This window comes from Leucoraja erinacea, chromosome 31 (assembly GCF_028641065.1).
Source record: "Leucoraja erinacea ecotype New England chromosome 31, Leri_hhj_1, whole genome shotgun sequence".
Classification (NCBI taxonomy): domain Eukaryota; kingdom Metazoa; phylum Chordata; class Chondrichthyes; order Rajiformes; family Rajidae; genus Leucoraja; species Leucoraja erinaceus.
Window position 1 is genome coordinate 7,860,312 of NC_073407.1, and position 25,064 is coordinate 7,885,375.

General features: G+C 37.4%; 1 protein-coding gene and 1 long non-coding RNA gene across 9 annotated transcripts in view; one reads left to right on the forward strand and one right to left on the reverse strand.

Moving 5' to 3' along the window:
• Positions 1 to 14,642, reverse strand: part of LOC129711870 (uncharacterized) — a 70,782-nt gene extending 56,140 nt beyond the window's left edge. The window contains exon 1 of one of the 6 annotated variants that reach the window (XR_008725940.1): positions 13,593 to 14,640. This is a non-coding gene — a long non-coding RNA (uncharacterized LOC129711870). Of the gene's footprint in view, positions 1 to 13,592 lie in introns of all 6 variants that reach the window. The other 5 variants (XR_008725938.1, XR_008725939.1, XR_008725941.1 and 2 more) reach the window with 5 other exon arrangements.
• LOC129711868 (nuclear receptor subfamily 6 group A member 1) overlaps positions 1 to 25,064 on the forward strand; it is a 244,501-nt gene that overhangs the window by 94,803 nt on the left and 124,634 nt on the right. The window lies entirely within an intron of this gene.

The window sequence follows — 25,064 nt, forward strand, 5'->3', positions numbered from 1 at the left end:
GTCCATTTACCTTTCCAAAGTCTGTTAAATGTTGTTATTATACCTGCCTCAACTACTTCCTCTGGCAACTCTTTCAATATACCCGCCACCCTATGTATGGAAAAAGTTGCTCCTTGGGTTCTCATTAAATCTTTCCCGTACAATGTTGTTGCCTAGGATGGAGCGTTTCACTCGTGGAGGGAGACGGGACAGGCTAAGTTTGCTTTCCTTGTAGAGGAGGTCTTACCAGACATGGTTTCTCCACTTTATTAATATTTCCACGAATTGGAATAAAAGTGCTAATTTAAACTATGACACAATTGGCTTGAAGTTTGATTCATTTCAGCACGGATTACTGGGCATCTTTTCAGACTGTTCTTTGAAGCTTCTAAACGGGGTTGCAGCAATAATTTATTTCATTAATTAGTGATTTCTATACAGGACACTCAGTAGAACGACACTGCAACTAACGTAGTGATTTTTGTACAGTAATAGCTGTAATTCCACACTCTTGTAATCACAAATACAGAGTAATGTCCAATATCTCTTTTCGCTATTTCTCAATATGTATGACAAAAACCGTTTGTCATGCATTTATTTCCACAGTAATCATATACACATAATCGTATTTACATTTGTGCTCCACATTAAGAAAAGGAAGACTCTTGTTCCCAATGTAGCTAAACTCTCCAAAAACAGGGAATTTTGGGCAGAATGTATAACTTTATTGTTTCTCTATTCAACTTAATGCTTACAAAAATGGTGCTTGATTTACTCACCCAGCTGAAGTACTCACTGGCTTATATCCTGTCTTACCAATTATATGAAACAATCTACTTTTTTGAAGTTTTCGGGGCCCAATACACTAACATCTCTGTTGGCACAGTTACTGCCTAATTTCAATCTTTTTGGATACTCTGTTCTTGTAAGGTCTAAACATCTTTTGCATTTTAACCCGACTTCAACACTTGTTCCTCCTGGTTGTAAAGTCCATCCTCGCTTCTGAATGTATAAAAATTACATTTAGTTTTGATTTGAGGAGGAATAGTTCTCTCCAAGTCTGGAAAAAGTAAGCCTTGTTTTCCATATTTTATATTATCTAGAAATATAGAATGACTTGCAATAAAACTAGAGTAAATCAGTAAAGAAATACATGGGAGCCATGCAACAAAGTTGAAAGCACGGAGGGTTGTGAGATTTACAGGGGGAAAAAAGAGATGGAAAAGAAAAATGAGTCGGGGTGTGATAATGAATTTTTGACATGTGTTTAGTTTAATATTTCATCAGTGTTAAATGATTGTTAATTCAAAGAGAGCTTGTTTATCAGCATGTGTTTTGTAACTTGTATGCTCTTGCGTGTAGGTGGAATTTGTTTTGCTCTCCTTTCTAGAATGTGTAGGAATGAGGTGAGGTGAAGACGGATAAATCAGCTTTTGTCATCATGATATTAAGTAAACTGGTGTTAATGTAAGTATTGCTGTTTTTTAGTGATAGGAACACCAGTAGATATTTTCTGTGCATTGTGGAAACAAACTTTTGATGTTGTTTGACAGGAAAAAGTCAAGCCATTGCTTTTCTGTGCTGACTACTGATATTTAAGGCTGACAAATTCCCACTGACTGCTTTGCCATTTCCTTCCATTGATACTTGGTAGTTCTCCGCTTGCCCTCCAGCATTGAATGTTAAAATAATATCCATGCATTCCCTCTTCTGTGCCGCATCCTACAATAGCATTTCTTTTGCTCCAACTGGGAATGAATGTGTTTACATGCCTTTCTCTGTCCTATTTGATATGCTTAATTCCACTTTAATTATATATTTTTGCAGCCTTGAGCAACATTGAATTATATCAGAGTTTTTGAAAGTATGACAAACTATAAATAATGAGAATACTGATTTGCGAGTAAGAAAGAGGTTATAGTACAGTTTGTATGACTAGTTTTAATATCTGAATAATAAAGTGCATTCACAACAAAATTTCTAGTCAATAATTGAATTCAACAAGAAAAACTGCTTTTGAATCTTGAAAGAATGCAGCTATATTTTGTGCTTATGTGTACTATTATTTTGTAGGCACATCTGTGCCATGTCTGGGGGGCACACAGTCTCTGGTCTAAACCATGTCCGTGTTCTTTTTGTAAAATGGTGGTTGAATAACTGTTTGATATGAAATGTTAACAATTGCAAGTGTAGTACCATGTATTTTCCTCCTGGGGAGCTATCTATGAGAATCCATTGCATTTACAGGTGAAATTTAATTGAATCAGAAAAAATAACAAAATATTTATTAAATTCTTCTGTTCGAGGCCTATCAGAATTTTGCAGCCTGTCAAGTCGCCAATTAATGAATGATACCAGCTCTTTAGAAATAAATATTCAATTAGTCCCTCATGAAATACAATGTCATTTGAATTTTGTTATCGTTATTTATATCTTCAAATTTTTTTTAAATTATTTGTCGTGAGTAAGTTTAGTACATGTTATTCCCAACATGCAGTGTTTCCACCAATTATTCACTGTTTGAGGTATATTACAAAATCCATGACTGTGTAATACCACTGATTAAAGCTAATTTTGATTACATCATGATTCTGCAAAACAAAACTTTGATTTAATTTTAAATTCTGATTTGGGGCAAGTAGGGTAGAAGGATGTTAGAAAATTGCATGATTCAAGTAATTATAAATTATGAATAAGTACAGCTGTGCCTACTATACCATCCTGATTTGCATGGTAAATTATCATGCAACTTGAATATAATAACCATTATATTCAGTCACGATGAACCGTGTAACTTGCTTACAAAAATTACAACGGCTGATTCTTTTAGTATGCCAAAAAATATTAAAGCTTGGTTAAAGCTTTATAATTTATGATTCCAAACACTGATATATGCAACAGATTGACTTTGGGCCAACACCTCTTAAATCTCTTAAATGATTTCCTGGTGTGTATTTATTTTCGTCTAAGTTAGTTACAGCTTGTAAAATGATTATGTTTGTGTATATATAACTACTATAAAACCTAATGTGCAAATGGCAGGTTTAATTTTTCCCCATGTTAAAATGGATGTAGATTACAGTGGTGGAAGCTAACTTTCATGATTTGAAATAGCTTTTAATTTAACTTTTCAAACATTTGCTATATTTTTTTTTATAAGGATTCTGAATCTAATCTTAGATGTCTCAGATTGTGTTTGTCATAATTGAAAGATAATCAAGCATTTTGGAGGCAAAGTATGAAAATAAACCCTTTGCTCCATTGCTTTTGTGCTCATCTTTACACTAATCCCGTTTTTTATTCATCAACACCACCAAATGCTATCATTTGCCGAAACACCGGGTAATTTATAATGATCAATTAACCTAACAGTACAGTCATCTTTGGGACATGGGAAGAAACCAGAGACCTGGAGGAAACTTTTAATCACAGGGAGAACATGCAAACTAAACACAGACAATTCCTTTTAGTCAGGATTAATCTCTACTGTCTACACATCGCAACATCTTTATGGATTCTACTTTCAAAGCACCTTTTGTTTTTAAAGAAAGGGATTAAGAACCTTTTCAGTACACAGGGACACATCCACACTTTGCAAGAACAGAGTAGAAACATTGATGTCTCCTGACTTTTAGAGTCTTTCCATCATCTGTATGGCACCTTAGCAATGTGCTGGGACCTTTTACTTTGCCTGAATGAGTGTGATTTAAACACAAGACGACTCAAAATCTGTACAGGATAAAATTGTACATAGAATGATTAGCATCCCTCACATTCATATTCTTTATTTCTATTGACTGCTTACTATCTGAGATCATTGCAGCAAATCACCAAGGTTTTGTTGACGGTTGATAAAAATGCTGGAGAAACTCAGCGGGTGAGGCAGCATCTATGGATCGAAGGAATAGGAACCTATTCCTTTGATCCATAGATGCTGCTTCACCCGATAAGTTTCTCCAGCATTTTTATCTACCTTTGATTTTTTCCAGTATCTGCAGTTCATTCTTAACGGTTTTGTTGACAGTACTTAAAACCATGATTTATATCATCTACAAGGACTAGATATAGTGAAACATCACCGAGTTGCCTAACTGACCTGATTTTGAAATATATCACCATTCATTTATTGCCACTGAGTAAACAACTTGGAGCTCCCTGTCAGCATCCACCTCTAATTGCAGCTGCTCAAGAGAGCTTGCTGCCACCTTCAAGGGGAATTAAGGATGTACAGTAAATACAAACCATGTCAGTGCCACCCACATTTCATAAATGTGTTAAATAGTTAAGAGAGAGTTACATTTAATTTGAGAGCATTTAGATATTATACTTTTCAAGAAAGGTTTTCAAATATACTCTGGAAGCATCAAAATTCAAATATCTAAAAATGAGGTAAAAATAACAATGGAGAATCTGTGATGTATTCAATATTTTTCTTTGAATGAGGTATATGTGGGGGTCTATGTTTCCCATGAACATTGAATATTTCATTTACTAGCTGATATTTCATTGTTCTGCAGGGTCAGTAAATATTTATTTAATCAGTTATGGAATTGAATGAAAAATTGATTAAAAAAAAAAAAAATTGCACCCGATTATAAACAGATTTTAGCAGTTTTTGAATAGGATTATCAGTTTAGCTAGATAATTATTCAAAATCATTTTATTCTCTGAACATATTTTCACAATAGCCAAATACAGCTAAGTTGATGATGATTAGAGTATTTTTGTGATTCTCAGTGTCACGCAATCAAGATGTGTACTGGGGCTAGAAATTTGGTTAATGCTATCTTAAAAAACAAGTGATTCACAAATCATTTCAAGACGACTTTTCACAGGAATTCTTATCTCCTACAGTTCTAAAAAAATGTATTCGTTTCTGACTCTTCACTGTTTCTTCTTTTACCTCCTTTTTCTCTTTAATTGTTTATTTTTTCTATTCTGTGTGTTGCACTAACTGCAGTCTGCATGTTGTTGCATTGGAACATCATTGAAATATGTGGGAGGCAGCATACTCTTGATGGAAGGAAAAACCCCTGTTGAATAAGAACACAGCTTATTTTCAGCTTTGGCTTTTTGGCTTGTACTGTCTGGAGTGTTGAGCATGGTTATATAAGTAAAGGGGGAGAATGTTTCTCAAAAGGAGGATGTATTAGTATTTGGGTCAATAGAAATTTCAAAGTTACTTCATCAAAGATCTTGTGAAAATCACTATGAACCAATGTGACTTTATCCTGTCTCTTCAATACCATAGCAATTGGAAGTAATTTCCGAAAGACTGCAAGCTCAGGCAAGTTTTAATGTGACATATGAATCATTTTAAAACTATTTGCATTGGGGTACTCTTATAGTGTTGTGGCCAATATTCCTCCCTTTAAAAAAAAAAAAGAATAAAATAGATTATTGTTAAAGAAGGAACTGCAGATGCTGGAAAATTGAAGGTAGACAAAAATGCTGGAGAAACTCAGCGGGTGAGGCAGCATCTATGGAACAAAGGAAATAGGCAACGCTTCGGGTCGAAACCCTTCTTCAGTCTGAAAAAGGGTCTCGACCCGAAACGTTGCCTATTTCCTTCGCTCCATAGATGCTGCCTCACCTGCTGAGTTTCTCCAGCATTTTTGTCTACCAATAAAATAGATTATTTTACCGTTATCCTGTTCCTGATAGTATAGTTCATACTTTGGGATATTCTGGAAAGAACATGAAAATGATTGGGATATCGTAACAGCAATCTTTTTCAGTTGTTCAATTTATGGCCCAAACAGTTTTATGGCACTGACAAGGGAACGAGGCAAGAACTTTTCCTGGTTTTCTCAAAACTTTTAAGCAGATTTATAAGATTACGTAGCACTGTGTGAAGTGATAAAGGGCTCATCTAATGTATTATATCTTTACCCTTGGGTAACATCAGTAAATATTCATTTGGACTGTCCTTTGAATGCGAGGATTGCGCCAGTGTATTTAGGATGCATTCCTCTGAGTCTGCCTGCTATTGGAATGCAAGGCAGTGCCTTTCCAAAAGTAAGTGGTTATCTATTTCATAATTTCACTGATTACACTGGGGCCCAGAGGAGGAGATTAGGGAGGTTTGAATATTGGAAGGAATGGTGAAAACAAGAGTATTGGTGGACCAGCAAAGATATTGGGTGGTAGGAGTTGGTCCCTGCCAAAAAATACACTGGACTGCTACATTAAGAAGGAAAAAAAAACATCAAATTAATGTAACCTGGGTTTAGAAAATATAGCTGTCATCACAAAAAGTTATTTCTGTAGAGTGTCTATGAGCACACATCATGTTAAAAAAATGGTGGGCTGTCAAATTTGGGGTAATTTTAGGTGTGAAATTGATATGAAGATTATTAATCTAAGGAGTTTGAGTGAAATGTACAGTATGGGGGTAAATAGGGTTTTGCATCTTTGAAGATTTTCATTTAGACCTTTATGATGAGCTATGGTAAATAATATGCAAATACTTTTTACGTTAGATTTGGTTGAGCCTGAAATAAATCCATCTAGAGTCGAGCAGAGAGAGGCCCAGCGCAAATTGGAGGAACAGCACCTCAAATTTCGCTTGGGCAGCTTACGTCCCAGCGGTATGAACATTAACTTCTCAAACTTCAAGTAACTCTTGTTTTCCCTCTCTCTCCACCCCTCCGAGTTCTCCGACCAGTCTTACTGTCTCCGACTATATTTTATCTCTGTTTACTTTGTTGTTACCTTCTCCCAGCTAACAATAATCTATTCTACATTTTCCTTGATCTGTATTCCCTTTGCCCTGTTTTGACAATTTCACACTTCCTTATCTGTATCTCCCTCTCCCCTGAAGTCAGTCTGAAGAAGGGCCTCGACCCGAAACGTCACCCATTCCTTCTCTCCAGACATGCTGCCTGCCCCGCTGAGTTACTGCAACATTTTGTGTCTATCTTTGGTTTAAACCAGCATCTGCAGTTTCTTCATAAATAAATTCATCTATTATCTATTCAACATCTCTTAGAAGTCACACCTGCAGAAACTAAAATGTAGACGTGATGTGAGGACAATAACAGTGGTAGTGTGATAGGGGTATCACACACACTTCTGTAGTTTAATGTTTTCACTTTCAAAGCAGCAGAATTTGGTTAGATAGACACAATGTTGGAGTAACTCAGCGGGACAGGCAGCATCTCTGGAAAGAAGGAATGCGTGACGTTTTGGGTCGAGACCCTTCTTCAGACTGACGTCGGGGTAGAGGGAGTTCAGTCTGAAGAAGGGTCTTGACCCGATACGTCACCCATTCCTTCTCTCCAGAGATGCTGCCTGTCCCACTGAGTTACTCCAGCATTTTGTGTCTACCTTCGATTTAGACCAGCATCTGTCGTTCTTTCCTACACAGGATTTGGTTAGATGACAGTTTTAAATGCCCGGGCTTATTGCTGACGTCTGACTCCCACTTTAATTCTAGTGTGGTTACCACATTCAAACCCTGTGATACAAATGTGTGCCATTTACAAACTGACTTGCTCACTAGGTTTAAGACATGATGCATTGCTGCATTTACAACTTGCAAATTATTCCCTTTGTTCAAGTGGTGGAAACTAATATAGAATAGGGTGTAAAACTGGCATTAAGATTGAAATGTAGACTGCGGTGAAAATATGGGATTGCAATGAACGAGGATTTTGGGGTACTTCGGTGTGCATCTGTAGATGTTGTGTAGATGGAGGAAGCAGAGAGTAATGGTGGAAGGTTGCTTCTCAGGCTGAATGCCTGTGACGAGAGGCGTGCCTCAGGGTTCGGTGCTGGGCCCGTTACTGTTTGTCATCTACATCAATAATTTGGATGAGAACGTACAGGGCAAAATTAGCAAGTTTGCTGATAATACAAAAGTTAGTATTTTGCAGATAGTGAAGGTGGTTGTGAACGATTGCAGCAGGATCTGGATCGATTGGCCATGTGGGTGGAGGAATGGTTGATGGAATTTAATACAAAAAAGTGTGAGGTGTTGCATTTTGGGGTGTCGAACAAGGGCAGGACCTACACAGTAAATAGTAGGCCTCTGGGCAGTGTTGTAGAGCAGAGGAATATATGAGTACAGGTGCATGATTCCTTGAAGGTCGAGTCGCTGGTAGATAAGGTGGTCAAAAAGGTTTTTGGTACTTTGGCCTTCAACAGTCAGAGTATTGAGTATAGAAGTTGGGAGGTCATGTTACAGTTGTATAAGACATTGGTGAGACTGCATTTAGAATATTGTGTTCAGTTCTGGGCACCATGTTATAGGAAAGATATTGTCAAGCTTGAAAGGGTTCAGAAAATATTTACAAGGATGTTGCCAGGACTATAGGGTGTGAGCTACAGGAAGAGGTTGAGAGGGCTGGGTCTCTATTCCATGGAGCGCAGGAGGATGAAGGGAGATCTTATAGTATACAAAATCATGAGAGGAATAGATCGGGTGGATGCACAGAGTATTTTGCCCAGAGTTGGGGAATCGAGGACCGGAAGACATAGGTTCAAGGTGAAGGGGAAAAGATTTAAGCGGAATCCGAGGGGTAACTTTTTCACACAAAGGGTGGTGGGTGTATGGAACGAGCTGCCAGAGGAGGTAGTTGAGGCTGGGACTATCCCATCGTTTAAGAAACAGTTAGACTGGTACATGGAAAGGACAGGTTTGGTGGGATATGGACTAAGCGCAGGCAAGTGGGTCTAGTGTAGCTGGGTCATTGTTGGCCGGTGTGGACGAGTTGGACCGAAGGGCCTCTTTCCACACTGTATCACTCTATGACTATAAATACAGGGTATACAAAAGATGAGTCCTTGGTTAAACAGCACAAGCAAAATATACCACTTTTAACTATTCAGCTTGTTTGTGTACCAGAATGTTTTTTGATGTGTCCAGAACCTGAGAGTGGAAATTTAGTTGAATGTTGGAACTCAAAGCACTATCACTGAGACAAGTTTGACAACCTTGGGTTCTTATAACTGTGGATACCTATTTGGGTATTTTCAATCTATCAACATCAGCTTGGTGCTGGTGTTTGTCTTTGAATCAATTATGTGGCTCACAAAACTTTCCATTATCCAGGTATCCAAGAATATATTTTTTTAAAACCTCTAAATGCTAGAAATCTGAAATAAAAACTGAAAATGCTAGAATCATTCAGCAGATTAGGCACCTGTGGAAAGAAAAACTATATAAAGTTTCAGATCCAAGCATTTTCTGTTTTTATCTAAGAATATAATTCAATCATGCAGAAGGATTTTCTGAACTTGTTTTTAGTCACGTTAGGTTCTCTTGTCCCAAGTTATGTACAGGTACTTAATATAAAATAGTGTTCTCAAATCATTTGATTCTTTATTGAGCTGAGAATTTTGATCATCCCTGACTGGCCTGTGGCTATAATCAACCAAAATTTTACATAAAATTACATATTTATAAATGAAGCACTTTTAAAACTTGTCTTTTTATCTTGTATTCAGTTCATGTATCTCCTCACTTCTCCTCCAAGCTTCTTCCTGAAGATGTTGAAGAATATATTTTTTAATAGATTTCTTGATGAATAATGAATTTCAACATGCCTGTTTTATAGCTGTGCCCTTATAATTTCAGATTTGAAATTTCAGTAGTATCACTTGGGATTTGGTTATATGCCTATTCTTGATGAAAATTTGTGTAACAGTTGCGAACGATCCGAGTCATTTGGAATCACATTTAGAACGAAGTTACCTCCCTCAGTCCCCGAATACTTTGAAGTTAAGTCATTATTTTCTTAGCTTGGTTTGGAACGTTGGCCTGGATTTAGGTCAATAACATCCGGTATTTGTCTTTCTTTACATTTGTGACTTTAAAAAAAATGCAACCTGAAGCTTAATACAGAGTAATAGCATTCCATTGCAAAGTTCTGTGATCTGCAAGGAGGACAATCGAGAACCTTTTTCTTAAACCAATCAGATTTGATGAATTTTCAAGCACATAGTCCAAGTTAGGAAGTGTAAATTAAAATATTGTATTCAACGCCCAATCATGTTTTGAAAACAAAATAACGAGCAAAATAATAGATTGTGAGAGTGGAGAAATGAAGAGATAGTAAATAAATAAAAACTGATTTTCTTTTTAACCCGTCACCAATAATTACAGTGGAGAAATTACATACCCGTAGATTTTCAATGTCAGAGACACTGTTTTAGCAAAAATTGAAATTTGTTAAAAAATATACCTCATATCCTCAGTTTTTATTGGTGTGTCTAGTGAGTGTTTAATATGTACATTCTGTAACTTTATGTCTTTCTATACATCCACATGCTCATTACATGGTAAATTGCTGTAAAAGTGACTTGGAGAAGCAAGACAACTCCCACATCAACTTATTAATTGCACATTTCAGTACATATCTGAAGATACAGAATTTGCTGACCCACTTATTCCTTAATACCTGGGTGCTGAAAGCTGCAACAATATTTCTCTTCAAATATCTGACCATTATTTAAAGTACATTATTGGGAGTTTTGCATTTAAGTTGACTGGTACATTGATTTGTTGAATGATATTTTTAAACTCCAAGATTGTCTCTTTGTGTCGCAGAGATAAATTTCATGATTGGATCTTTAGTTGCACTGAGTCATGAGCAAGGTCGGATTGAATGTACAGTAGCTGATTTCATGTTATCTAAGAATCCCTTGTAGATAATGTAAAATCTTCACAAAGGAGACCATTCTGCCATTTTTGTTGCCTCTCAATAAGCCATCCATTTAGTTTCATATCCTGGCCCTTTCTCTGCAATTTATGTTGTGTTTACTATTGCATTTGCTTTTGTGAGATGCTTGGGAAGAGGATTTCTATTCAAATTAATTTGTTGTAGAAAGAAAATGTGTTTCATCTCTCTAGAGTTTGCAATTATGTTAGACCTCTGGCTATAATATCTGCTAATTGAAATACTTTCTCCCCATTTACCCAATCAAAACCTCTCAATATTTTGAATACCACTTACATTCTCTATGCTCTTAATCTCTCTTGAATCTCCACATAATTGATGATTCCCCATTAGGTAATATAGCTGTTGGACGAGGATAGCAATAGGCTTCATTTTGATGACCCCATCATAAAATATCTGTTACTGCTCATATGTGTAGAATGACTCCTTTGGTGCTAGAGAGCAGTTGCTATTACTGGAATTAAGCTGCTGATTGAAGATGGAAAGATAATTGTAATAGAAGGGGTCGGAGGTTTGGTAACTTGGAATTTAAAAGTTGAAAGTTTAATGCAGGAATAACTGTAAAGTGGTGTTTTGTTTTCAGCCACTATTCCTTAATATGCTAAATGGTTATTTGGGCACCGTGAATTTATGTACCACAATAATTCTGTAACCTTTTCTGTAAAAATATCTTGTTTCCCCCTGAAGTGAATATTAACTTAGTTGTAGCTTTTAGGGACTCTAGAGCTGACACTAATGCATCAAAGGCCATCATTTCCTGTTCATTGCAGACCCCTCTGCATGTGCTTGGTAACCTGTTTCAACTTTTGTGTTCCTGTGCTTGTAATTGTGTGCTAACAAATCGCCTTTGTCCACCAAATCAAATGGTGGCTGGATCTAGCGAATTGCTGTCTGGTTTGTATTCAAATCCAGGTAAGGAGTCAGAGGAGTGGAAGGGTCTGGGGCAGTCTAGCAAATAAATCTGGTCAATTTATGGCACCTTGATAGAATTCCTTACTTAATTGTTTAGTACTGGACAATCGAGAAATTGTTATTTGTATTAAATGTAAACATTTGTATATTTTCAATGTATATTTCATTTTCAAATATAAAAAAGCTAGAGATGCTTTTCGCAGTTTTTAGATGTACAACGTGCAGGAAAAGAATTGCAAAGTACTGTTTTATAGACTTAACAAGTTCAAAATTTAAAATGTAAATTTAAAAAATGCTTACAAATTAAAATTTACTTCTACCATAATTTGAGACAAACATTGCATTGCAACCTAATTTCTATACTCTCTGAAGAATTTTATTCTTAATGTGATAACTATTCAGCGAATTTTCCAAGACGGCTAAATAGCGACTAAAAATAGTAGGAAACTGGCTCAGTACCTAAAATAACTTGCAATCTATAAATAATTTTCTTGTTTTTGCAGCTATAGTAAAAACTATGAATTACATTGTCATCTTAATTGCTCCATATCAGCAAGTGTAATTTCTGTTTATTTTTACACGTTTCTAATATTCTTAAAACTGTATTCACGTTTGTTATTAGATGCTGCTGGAATATTTTTATAGATGGGGCTATTACCATTTCCTCCTTTTCAGTTTGTTGCAATTTAGATCTTAAAAACTGCAGAATATGCTTTGTCTTTTGGTCATAGAAAAAAATTGTTAAATAACCCTTTGGCTAAAGTATTGTTTGGTTTCATCAACATCGTTTCTACTTCAATGCATATCTAACATTTACTCAGACTAAAATAATATTGCATAAATGACTTTATGCAATATTTGCAACTTACTGTTGCGAATATAAGCTAATATGTACTTGGAATCAAACCTATAAAATGTCCCATATTCCAAACATTCAGCATTCTTTTTGAGGCAATATTAACTGTTGAAGAATAATATTATTGTTCTACCGGGTTCATTTAATTCAGTTCTGGGAATATTAACCATTTTAAAATTAAAAGTAAATCTACACCTGAATTTTTGAAAGTTGCGTTTACAACTTAATGCATGGATGGTTGTTATTTTTGTATATGTCAAATAATTACTGAATTACTGGCAGTATAGCAATGTTTAAAAAAATAACTTTGGTGCAATTTTCTTTATACTTTACGATGTATATCTCAGCAGAAGCTTGACATATCTTTTATGTTCCCTTTTTGTCTCAAACTCAGACAGCTTTTGTGAGTAGCAGTGCGCGGATTAAAAGCTTTTAGACAAAAGCAGGCGCGACTTAGTGAAAAAAAGCATGGAGTATTTCCTGTCACTCAACACATTCCTTTTCACTCCCCACAAAAAAAAGCTGATCACTGTTTTCTATGTTCCTGCTTTAACTATATTTTGAGCTAGAATGGTCTTTTACTGTAAAATACATATTTCTGAAAACACAACTAAATGTAACTAGTAATCTTTTTTACAAAGCAAGTCGAGCTCACGCATGAGCACCTCACACATCCATTTTTTTCTGCACAGCAGCTGGCTGACCTGTCTCGTCCACTGATGGCCTATTGAGCGACCTGGACTGTCTGGTTTTGGCTTATGCCTTTGTCCATGTCTGGCTGAGTTCCTCTCTGTCTATATTTGTTTCACTAGACCCTTAGGCAGTAATAGTGTTTAGTTACTTTAAGATAGAGTTAGAAACAGCACTTGGTTTATGAAATAAAATAAGTATCTATGGGGAAACTCTTTAAAAGTTATAATTTGAAAGCAGAAAACTTTAACACTTCCAGAGTAATAAATCACGATTCTTAATCCATTCCATGTGCATATTTTTTCCAAAAGTGGTGCGTAGAGTCCTTTAGCTCAGAACAAAAGAACACGTGCTGAAACAGTACTTCAGATACAGCAACAGTATTTGACCAGTATAATCTTAAAACCCACTTCCTCGGCATAACGTTTTTGCATATTTTTTTTCTAGTTAGTAACAATAAGTAAAATTCTTACCCCAGCAGCAGCGAAGGAGACCACTCTCGGAGCAAGTTGCATTACGTCAGGCAGAATGTTGGATCTTTGTCAAAAATGTTGCAGTTACTGTAGGAAGGAAGACGTCTTCCCCACAATTGAAACTAAGTTTTTTTAAGAAAATGGAATTATTGTTGTCAGCCGGCCTGCGCTGTGCCCGAGGTAGAGTTGAGGCATGAGTTTTGCTAGCATATATCAGCAGCTTGTGAGCCTCCCAGACAAGGCATTGATCAGCTCCAGATTTCCTTACAGCCCCTGTCTGCTTCACTGAATTGAACTATATATGACCCAAATGATGGACAGGAGCAAATTTAGTCATGTGCAGGGCTGGGACACAGACCATTCGCTGAGCTCTGGCAGTTTGGAGGCTGGCTTTGGATTGGGCCAGACCATGATCATTGAGACGTGAAGCCCTTACCATTCAAACCCTGTTATATAGGGATGGCTGTTTGGGTGTCTGGCTCCCAGCAATTGTCATAGAAAGCTCTTAAGTAATTATTCTCTCCCTTGCTGGAATGAGTAAGGAGAAACTTGGTTTTGCTGTCATTCCCGTAGACGAATGCTGTATGGATGTAATAAGGTACATTTTTAGAGCAGGAAAATAGACAAATAAATCTTTTAAAATCATATATATCATGTTATCTTTTGAAAATAAATGTGTTAAAGATAACAGCTGGCTTAAATATTTGAAATTGTTCTAAACTTACAGCTTTTGCTTAGTAAGAGATCTTATGAATTTGTGCAAGCTTGCCTGAAAAGAAATTCGTCTTTTGTTTTTGAAGTTAAAAGCATGTTTATGGGAGTTTTAACTAACTTTCACGATTGTATTTCTTTAAAATTACAGGCAGGTTTTTACGATAAGCATATTGTTTCACATTTTAGAGGTTTTGCCAGATCACTTTTCTTGGATGATGTTATCCAATTTTATACTAAGAAATTCTGTACAATTATAATGTTATGGTCTGCATAAATCTTATTATATTCTCCTTATGAAACAAAATTACATTAAATATGCCTTATTTAAAAAAAAAAAAATCATTTGTTTCCTGTCATATAACAAATGTAGTACAACTATTACTGCAAAATATCTTTCTAAAATCTTGGAATATCTGAATTTAAAAACAGATTGAAGAAGTATGAGTATTTCTTTATTAAAAAAAAATATAATTCATATTATTCTACAACTGTTCAAAACTTGCTTTGAAAATCTCATTTGAAACGCGTAAATTAACGTGGAATAGATTTATGTGAATATCATGTTCCAAAATGCCCATTTAAAAGTATTTGGTATGATAAGCAAGCTTTGACAGTTTTTGTTTTAAGTATTAAGTTCACCTGCTGAAATCTCTTTATCAAAAGCATTCAAGGAAATTATTCTACAAAAATGACCAGCAGTTCATAATGCAAAAGATTGTTTCTATAATATGCTTGTGTTTCTTATTAAAGGTTGAAATACACGTTTCAATTTAAACATGGGTGTGTAGCGATGGCATTTCATTTGTATCCCCTTTGAAATATTTAATAATAGAAGTGCTCAGTACCTATGAGAAGCAAATCATTGGGATGTTACCTATACTTTTTATAAAGTTTTATTTTTCAAATCTCTTTTAAAAAAAAATATATTAATTGTCTCATGCCACTAAGTACTGAACTGAGAAAAAGGGTGTCTTAATAACCCCAACCTTCGGAGAGCTGTGACGTAGCATTTAATCGTACTAGACATTTGGATGCGACTCTTGTCAGCTTGCCAGAACTATTGGACTTGAAATTTGGTTCTAGTCATTTTAATCCACTGTAAAAATGCGTCACAAATATCTTGCATTTAAGACTGAATACTCTGCAAATTTTGTGTATAATTATTTGTACCCCATGGAATATACGCATGCCCGATTCCGTTTCTATTTAAGTAAAAAAAGAACCATGCCAAATTTTGAAAGCTTGATAGTGAATAGTCATTCAGAGTTAATCTACCATGTATATTTATATTTTGAACTAAATCACTTATTTTGTAGTGACTAAAGCCAAACAATGTGTTAGGAAGATGTGTTAGGAAGATCTTATTAAGATTACATTTCATATTTTTAATATTGTGTGCTTATTTTATTTTATAACTGTGGCGAGCTTTCTTTCTTATACTTTGTTAATTTCATTCCTTAATGTGCTCAACCACAATGCAGAAGTTTGTCTTGACATCATCCATTGGGTAAATCATGTATTCTATAATGACTTCTGTTCCCCGTTCCCTCAATGTACCACTGGAGGACACATAATAGTTATCCATGATACGCTCTTACTTCCCATCTGCATCATTAACATCATCTGAAATTAAAGTTTGATCGTGTGCTGATGACATCCAGTCTGTCTCGCACCTCATTTGTCAATGACTTCATTAACTTTGAGTTGTCTGATATTTAATATTTGATGAGAGAAAATTATGTTTTGACCATGGAAGACTAAATCATTTCTTTGGTTCCAGTCAGAAACTCCACTTTTTACCTGGTGACCCTGTCCATTTCCTTAATAATTGTTCATGGCTGAATCAGATGTTTGAAAACTTGATTTCCTATTTCCTGAGATGAGCTTTGAGTGCATCCTTTCCATCAGCAAGACTGGTTACTTCCACTTTGATGCCGCTCACCACCACCATTGCATCAACTCATCTGCTGCATCAAGCATGCCTTTTCAAGATTTTGACAAATTTGACAATTCCAGTATTCTCAAGTCCTTATTTCCATCATCTGTGAGAACATATACAAAACCCTACTGCCCTTTATCCTAACTCCTGCCAAATTCCACATTCCTCGTGCCTGCATTTGCTGACCTTCATTAACTCCTGGTGTAAGAATGAGTGGATTTTTAAATTGTTTTCCTTGTAAATGGTAGAACCAATAGAGACCTTTATAGAATAGCAAACTGATTTGGCTTTATTCAGAGACAAGAGTAGAACAGTCAAAAAGCTATGTTAAACCTTTAAAACACTGGTTAAGCATTTACTGGTATATTTGGTTAAATATTGGACATATACGGTAAGATGTTCGACAAGATTTGCCAGAATGCAACCAGAGAAGGAGTTCATTCATCTAACAAGATTAGAGAAACTGGTGTTATAATAGAGATGATTTAAAAAGATAATGATTTGCACAGACAAGATGGATAGAAGGGCTTTTTTCTGTTTCTTAATATCTAAGGAATATTGATCCAGTGGCAATCAAACTGATTCAAAACGATTGCCTAAATATTGAGGCAGCTAAATAAAGCTTAATTTAACTGGCAAGTTATGAATCATAATGCACTGCCTGGAAGAGTGAATGTGGATGTAAAACGGATTTGGATTAAAACCATGGCCGGGGTGGGACAAATGGTCAATCTGTACCAAAACACAGGCTTGGCACAATGGGCTGAATCATTTTGTTTTGTGATTATATTCCTTTCACTGAAAACTGCAACAGGAACAAACTGTGTCTAAAGGGCCTATTCCACTTGGCGATTTTTTTTTCGGCGACTGTCGGCATCATCGACTGGCTTATCAGGTCACCGAAAAAGACGCGGCGTGACGCGACGTCATGATGTATTGATGTATTTCCTCGAGTGTCGCAACATTTTTATTGTCGCCGGATTTTGAAATGTTCAAAATCTTTCGGCGACCCTGAAACGTCAGTCAATGACGCCGGCAGTCGCCGAAAAAACCGGCAAGTGGGACAGTCCCTTAATGCATTATATTTCCAGTTCATTTGAATCTTTTTTTCTTTGCATTGTTCCAGGTAATTAATGTTGTGAAAGAACTGTTCAGATAATCATTTAAGTAATAAACAAAATCTATTTACACTTATGGTATATATCAGCTTGATATATTTACTTGCACAATATGTAACAGTGCTTTTTCTAAAATTGGGCTTGCTCTTCAAATACAATATCTTCAGTGGCGTAATTCTGATTTTCTGTCTTGCCTGCTAAATAATATCAGGATCACTGTCTCGCAACATCACTGCTGCTGTACCATACAGATATAAAGGACGTATTACAATTAAATTATGTTATTTCAGTACCCAAGAAAGCCAGTCACAGTAAAACAATAGATTATTAAATAAAGTTTCCTTCACAGTTCCAAATGATAGGGAAATTGGCTTTAGATTATTTAACCGAATATATAGTAATATATTAATTTGATCTTCATTTGCTCATTTGTAAAGCGATGTTGTGCAAAGACATACTTCAGATGCGCAATATAATTTCGATAATAAATAAAGTAGAATTTGAGCTTTCAGAATTTGACATTGCTGAACCAAATAGTTCTACTTCCTGTGTTCTGAATTGGTGCATATAGTAATCTTGGATCGATGTACTTGGTGAGCCATTGGTTTGACCATGTTAATTGTTAATTGTTAATTTTAACCCATCACTTCTCACCTCACTTCTCCACCATGGGAATGAGACTAGTGGGTTTAAAAGTCAAGAAGAATGCTTGTATCTATTATACACCATTCTCTTGGGAGATGTGACCTTCATTGAGATCATTCCTACAGTGTGAATGGGAGAATGCTTTAAAGATATCAATTATTTCATGTGGTTACCAAGGCCGATGAAACTCAGAAATAAAAGGGAGTTACTTTTTATAATCCTACTTGTTGGCCTTGAGGAACAGAAATGCTACCCCAGCTTCTCAAAGAAGTGTTCATCTTCCCTTTTGTATGATCTTTCTCACCATATTCTCAACCACCAAATTTTGGGATTTGGTTCCATTCTCCCATCCCACCATTAGTAATATCTTTCCAAATTCTTCCTGCAAGAGACTAGATTTTTTTCTACCTTATGACACCTGAACTCTAAAATATGTTTTTTACTGATCTCGTGCTTACTTGTTAGCTCTCTCAAAAGCTGCTCTCACATCTCCCCAGCTCCCATTGTTTTCCAACCCATTAAAGCCTTCTGATTCTCTAGCTTTTCCACTGCTGTCCACACAACAAACCCGAGTAACGTTTCTGATTGTCTTGTGAGTGAGATCTCAAGTGAACATCATAGATCTTGAGATGCAATTTTTGATTCAGAGCAGGGGAGTTTTTCCCTATACCCTCTAAAGAGGTCCAGTAAGCCATCACGTGTAGGGAAGAACTGCAGATGCTGGTTTAAATCTGATATAGATACAAAATGCAGGAGTAACTCAGCGGGAGTTACTTTTTATATCTCAGCATCTCTGGAGGAAAGGAATGGGTGATGTTTCGGTTTGAGACCCTTCTTCATACTGAAGAAGTAAGCCATCAGTTGTTTGGAGTCACCACATTAGAGTTGAATACGGATAAAGCCATTCAGACCATCTATTAATCTTGGCACTAGGTTCAGGCATGGCATGCTGTTGAACTTCCAGAGCCTCCACCACAAATGTTTTGGAGCTGCTGTCGACTTTGGATGAACTATCTTATAGATTAATCAAGCAAAAGCCTGATGTAGAGGTACTTTTAATATTTCTTTTTGTATACACTATTTATATTACTCGGGCCAAGTTAGCTATAATGCAATTTTGATTAGAGCTAGAGAACTACTTTGGACATTGAAACAAAATAGCAGAAACAAAGTCCTTTCACAAACTTGAAAAAAAAAATTCTATGTGATCTTCCCAAAAAAAGAACAGTCTATCAGCTTCACCGTAGGAGGATATTAAATTGACAAGTAATCGTTTCTATTGATACTTGTGCAATGACACTCTGTTATAATAAACAATGTAACATCCAGCCTTCAGTATTTATAGCTTGCAAAAAAAAAATCAACTTGAAGTTATTAAAAAGTTCTGTTTAAAAATGCAGGGAGAAAAAAAATTGTAATTGAGAATCAAAAACCCCCCCCCCCCCCCCCCCCCCCCCCCCCCCCCCCCCCCCCCCCCCCCCCCCCCCCCCGACAACCTTATTTTTCCAATTGTTGCTGAGTAACAAAAATTTACTCTGACCTGAGAGCCTCTGGTCAAAAATTGCTTAATACTGTTCCTACTGTGCAGGTCTTCAAGGATGTAGCTGCTAAACCTGGTCTATGACAGGTGCTGAGTGAACCAGCAAGAGGGAAAACAAACATATTTGACACCCATTTCCCATTGCAAATGATAATAGTGGTTGGAGTGCTATGCATTTCATTTGGAGAAAGTCCCTTTGATAAGCTATTACAATGATGTCTTGCCAATAAACTACAGATTCTTTAAAAGTCTCTAACTGCATATACATTTGTAATTTAACCTAACTTATTCCAACTGTGCACAAGGTGATTAATGATCAGGTCCATTTTACTTTTTGCTGTTTATTGATTCAATGATTCAGTGATACTTTATTGTCACTTGTAATAGCATGTTTCAGCTCACTATTGACACATGCTGCATTGATCTTAAACTTGCCAGTGAATTGCAAGTCATAGTGAAAAGTTAGGAAAAACACAGAATGCTGGAATAACTCGATCGGTCTGGCAGCATCCCTGAAGAGCATGGATAGATAATGTTTCAGGTGGGCACCCTTTTTCAGACTCAGGATAAACTGTCTGATGCATGCACCAAATTCAGTATGGCTGCCATGATCAATAACATAGTTGTCATGGCACAGACTATTAGCTATAACTGGATGCTGTAGATAACCTGTTGATCAGTTTCTGTACCCTGTTGGGCACTTCCGGCCATTGTAGGCTGGGAGATGGGAACATGTGCTTCAAGACTGTCTGTGTGATAAGTTGTTCTTTGGCCAAGACACAAGATGTTTAAAAATTCACTGATAACATTAGAATATAGAGTGTGGGCATATCGTATGCTTGCCTTTATTGGTCAGAACATTGAGTACATTGTCAAAGTCCCGAGCAGCTCTCAGATTTTGGTTAGACTGTATTTGGAGTGTTATGTGGAGCTCTGGGTTACCCCATTCCAGGAAGGATCTGGAGATGGTGCAGAAGACGTTACCAGAAGCTGCCTGGATTAGAGGCTATTAGCTACAAGGTGAGGTTGAACAAACATGGATTGTTTTCACTGGTGTATTAAAGGTTTAGGGGACACCTGATGTATATACATTTGTGAGAGGCAGAGATAGGATAAACAGGGAGAACTTTTTACCCAGGGTAGAAATGTCGAAGACTAGAGTGCATAGCTTTAAGGTGAGGGGGCAAAGTTGAAAGGACATGTGCAGTGTCGTTTTTTTGTGCGGAGAGGATGGTGGATGACTGAGATATGCCGCCATGTGTGGTGCTGAAGGTAGATATGATGGTGGCATTTAGGCTGCATTTCCCCCCAATCACCACTTCACACCCACCTACAGCCTGACCTCAGTCTGCAAAGACCAGGCCCTCGTCCACGACCCACTCCCTCCTTGCTGCCCAATATCAGTCTGGCCACTTCTCCATCACTAACATTAGCAATTGACTATGTGGAAAAGCTTTTCAATAGATGGAAATGCCGGAAATCTCCAGGACTGGAGAATGTTTCCCACTCTACCCTCATGCTCTGTGCCGAACTACTGGCACCAGTCTACACAGACATTTTTAATCTGTCCCAGCAAACCTGCACTGTCCCTGCCTGCTTTAAAGTCTTCACTATTGTTCCCGTACCCAAAAAGCCAAGGATTACTGGTCTTAATGACTACAGGCCTGTTGCACTGACCTCTGTAATCATGAAGGCCCTTGAAAGACTTGGGCTGGCCCACATGAAAATTATCACAAATCCCCTGCTGGATCCCCTGCAGTTTGCATACCGGGCAAATAGATCAGTGGATGACGCAGTCAACCTAGGCCTGCACTTCATCCTCCAGCATCTAGACCGCCAGGGACCTATGCAAGAATTTTGTTTGTGGATATTAGCTCTGCATTCAACACCATTGTGCCAGAGCTACTACACTTCAAACTCTCCCAGTTGACAGTGCCTGAACCCCTCTATCAGTGGATCACCAACTTCCTGACAGACGGGAGGTTGGGAAAACACACCTCGGACCCGCTGACCTTCAGCATAGGAGCACCGCAAGGCTGCGTACTCTCCCCTCTCCTTTACTCTCTCTACACCAACGACTGGACCTCCACAGACTCCTCTGTCAAGCTTCTCAAGTTTGTGGACGACACAGCCCTGATTGGACTGATCCAGGATGGGGAAGAATCTGCCTACAGATAGGAAGTGACACAGCTGGCATCCTGGTGCCATCGCAACAACCTGGAGCTCAATGCTCTTAAGATGGTGGAATTGATGTACACTTCAGGAGAGCTCCCCCGACCCTCCCCCCACTCACCATCAACAATACCACAGTCACATCTGTGGAGTCATTTAAGGTCCTTGGAACCATCATGTCCAGAAACCTTATGGGAGGCCACCATCGACTCCACAGCCAAAAAACCCAACAGAGGATGTACTTTCTGTGGCTGCTGAGAAAACACAATCTGCCACAGGCAATGATGGTCCAGTTTTATACTGCCTTCATAGAGTCTGTCCTCACCCCTATCATGGTCTGGTTTAGCTCAGCCACCAAGCACGACATCTGGAGGCTGCAGCGCATCATTTGTTCAGCCGAGAAGGTTGTTGGCTGCAACCTTCCTTCCATCGACGAACTGTACACTGCGAGGTCCAGGAAGAGAGCGGGTAAGATCATCTCTGACCCTGGCCACAAACTCTTTGAAGTACTTCCCTCTGGAAGGCGACTCCGGACTGTCAAAACCGCCACCCCAGGCATAAAAACGGCTTTTTTCCTTGAGCTGTTGCTCTCCTCAACAGTGAAGAGTCTTGGGCTCTGTTATTTTATTTCAATCTTCACATGTTTAAATTATAATGTTTTAATTTTAATTGTCTACTGTATATCGTGTTGTTACTTGCGAGCAAAGCACCATGACAAATTCTTTGTATGTATACATACTTGGATAATAAATTTATTCAATTCAATTTAGATAGGTACATGGATATGCAGGGAATGGCAGAATATGGTTCATGTGCAGGTAGATGGAATTTTATTTGTAGCATGTTCAACACAAACATTTCCTGTGCTGTATTGTTCCCAAATGTCAGCTGAGTTGTAGTTGACGTCACTGCAGATATCCACCAGAGAGCCCATGCTGCCCCTTTTGCCAGGCCAAATGACAGCGGGAAGGGTTGCCGCTTGGGGGTTCATCTCCTAAAACGGATACTGGTACCATTGAGAAACTGACTGGAGTTTCATCCGTCAGGTTTCCAGTGCAAGGCTTTTACAAAACGTTGAATGTTTGAGAGCTTATGGTACTTCATCAAAAATAAACAGGTTATATAGAGCACACTAAAGTTCTGCAATATGACTTTTGGCTGGTCTATAGATGCCACTATTACAATACAATACAAAAAGACTATCCTGTTGATATTGGGAGCTAAAAGTAGGCTGAACATGGAATCTACATGCAGTGGATGCAAAATGTGACAGACTTTTTATTTTGTCCTATCATTTGCACCTGGGCCAGAAAATCAATGCTCGTGAGTCCCTCATCCCTGAGTGATGGAGTTTCCCGAATGGAGTGAGTGAGAGAACTGGGGATTCATATGCTAATTGTGAAAATACATTGACTTTCTGGAATGTTGTGAGAGGGGGGCTGTTTTGTCCCTTGTAATGTTTTGAGATTAAAAAAAAATATTTGTAGTGGAAATGATTTTAGTTTAAGTTGTATTGCAATGTTATAATCTTAATATTTTAATTTCAGTTTGCAAGGAGTTATGTGTGAGAAAGAGAGCGAGAATGAGGTGGGGCTGGAGATTACAGCCTGCGGGTGGTGGTGGGGGGGGTAAATCTCCGATGTTATTTAGAACATATTAGTTAAGATGCCTGATGAATCCACTTTTAAACATGGGTACTTACATATATCATCAGCATGAGACAATTGAATCATTGAAAGCCATTGGCACCTTTCTTCAAAGAGTAGATACAGTGATGTTACCATTGATTTCATACCAAAGTAGTGGGAGCATTATCGTTCAATGTGATAAATCAAATTGGCACTTTAGAGAGCTAGTTATCAACACGGTGGTGAAATGAAGACCAGCAGCTATTTTTGATGTCATATCACTTGAAAAGTTTGATTGCATTAAGAATTTGAAACGGTTAGAATTATTGGATGTTAAAACATGGAATGGTACAGCACAGGAACAGGCCCTTTGGCCCACAATGTCCATGCTGAGCATGATGCCAAATTAATCTAATCTCCTCTGCTTACATGTCATCCATATCCCTCCATTCTCTATCTAAAAGCCATTAAATGTCCCTGCTGTGTCTGCCTCCACCACCACCCCTTCCAGTGCATTCCAGACACCCACCACTCCTTGTGTGTGAAAATAAAATCTTCCCCCATATATCTCCTTTAAACTTTGCCCTTCTCACCTTAAAGCTATCTCCTCTAGTCTTCAACATTTCCACCCTTGGTAAAAGGTTCTGTGCCTCCCGTAATTCTATATACTTCCAGCAGATCTCCCCTGAATCTCCCTTACATCAGGTCTCCCCCTCAACCTCATCCAAGTAAATTTCACTGTTGCATTCTTGTAAGGAAGATTACGCTCCAAAGGTGAATGATTACTTCCTGTGGAGGTTGGTGGTGAGGATAGGGGAGAAACATACTGGTTGGCCAAGGGACAGCTAGCTTTTAAAGATTTCTGTAGTAATAAAGTTATTTGGTTTTATTTATTTTGTTTATAATATGAAGTGCTAATAAATAATGTGTTAAACGTAAATGGAAGGCAATCTCTTTTATTAGTTTACGATCATCTGGTGGGACATATAACTGATTCATTGAGAAGTTACAGAAATTTATGTACAAAAAACAACAGGCTTTACTATTATGACCTTTGGGTCATACTATAATTAACTAGGTAATAGGTAATAAAGATTTCTGTTCACATTTCAAACAAAATTGTGTTTGTTTCCTTGAATGGTGATGCTGAATCTGAGGGAATATATAGTGCAGATCTAATCAAAGACCCAGCAGGATTGTTCCTTCTCTGGTCTATCCTGTTATGGACTTCGAAGACATAGAAAATGCATTAGGTTTTGGAGCCTAAGGTCAATAAACTGTCTTCATTAATATTAGAGGTAAAATGCTGCTTTTAATGTTACTGGCTGCACCATTGGGACCACGCAGCAACCTGTGTGCTGCATTGCTGCAATTTATGATCAATAAACTTAACTAGGGGCAGGAAAAGACACTTTAGATTGAGGATGTAAGAAGAATAGCAGTTGTGAAGTAGATCAACAGAGATTTCTAAGTTAAGTGAATGACAGGCTAAAAAAGGTTTAGATTTGCATGTTTGCAGAGAAATTGAATGTTATAAAAGATGGAAAATAGCTTTGGCATTATTTTCCAACGGCGAAGTATTGGGTGAAGATAAATGGAAGGATTTAATATTGCTTGTACACATGCACAGGAACAACACAAAATCAATTATCAATCATGGAAAGAACAAGGGATTCTTGTGTGAAAATCATTGCCTCTTTACATGTTCCACTTTTT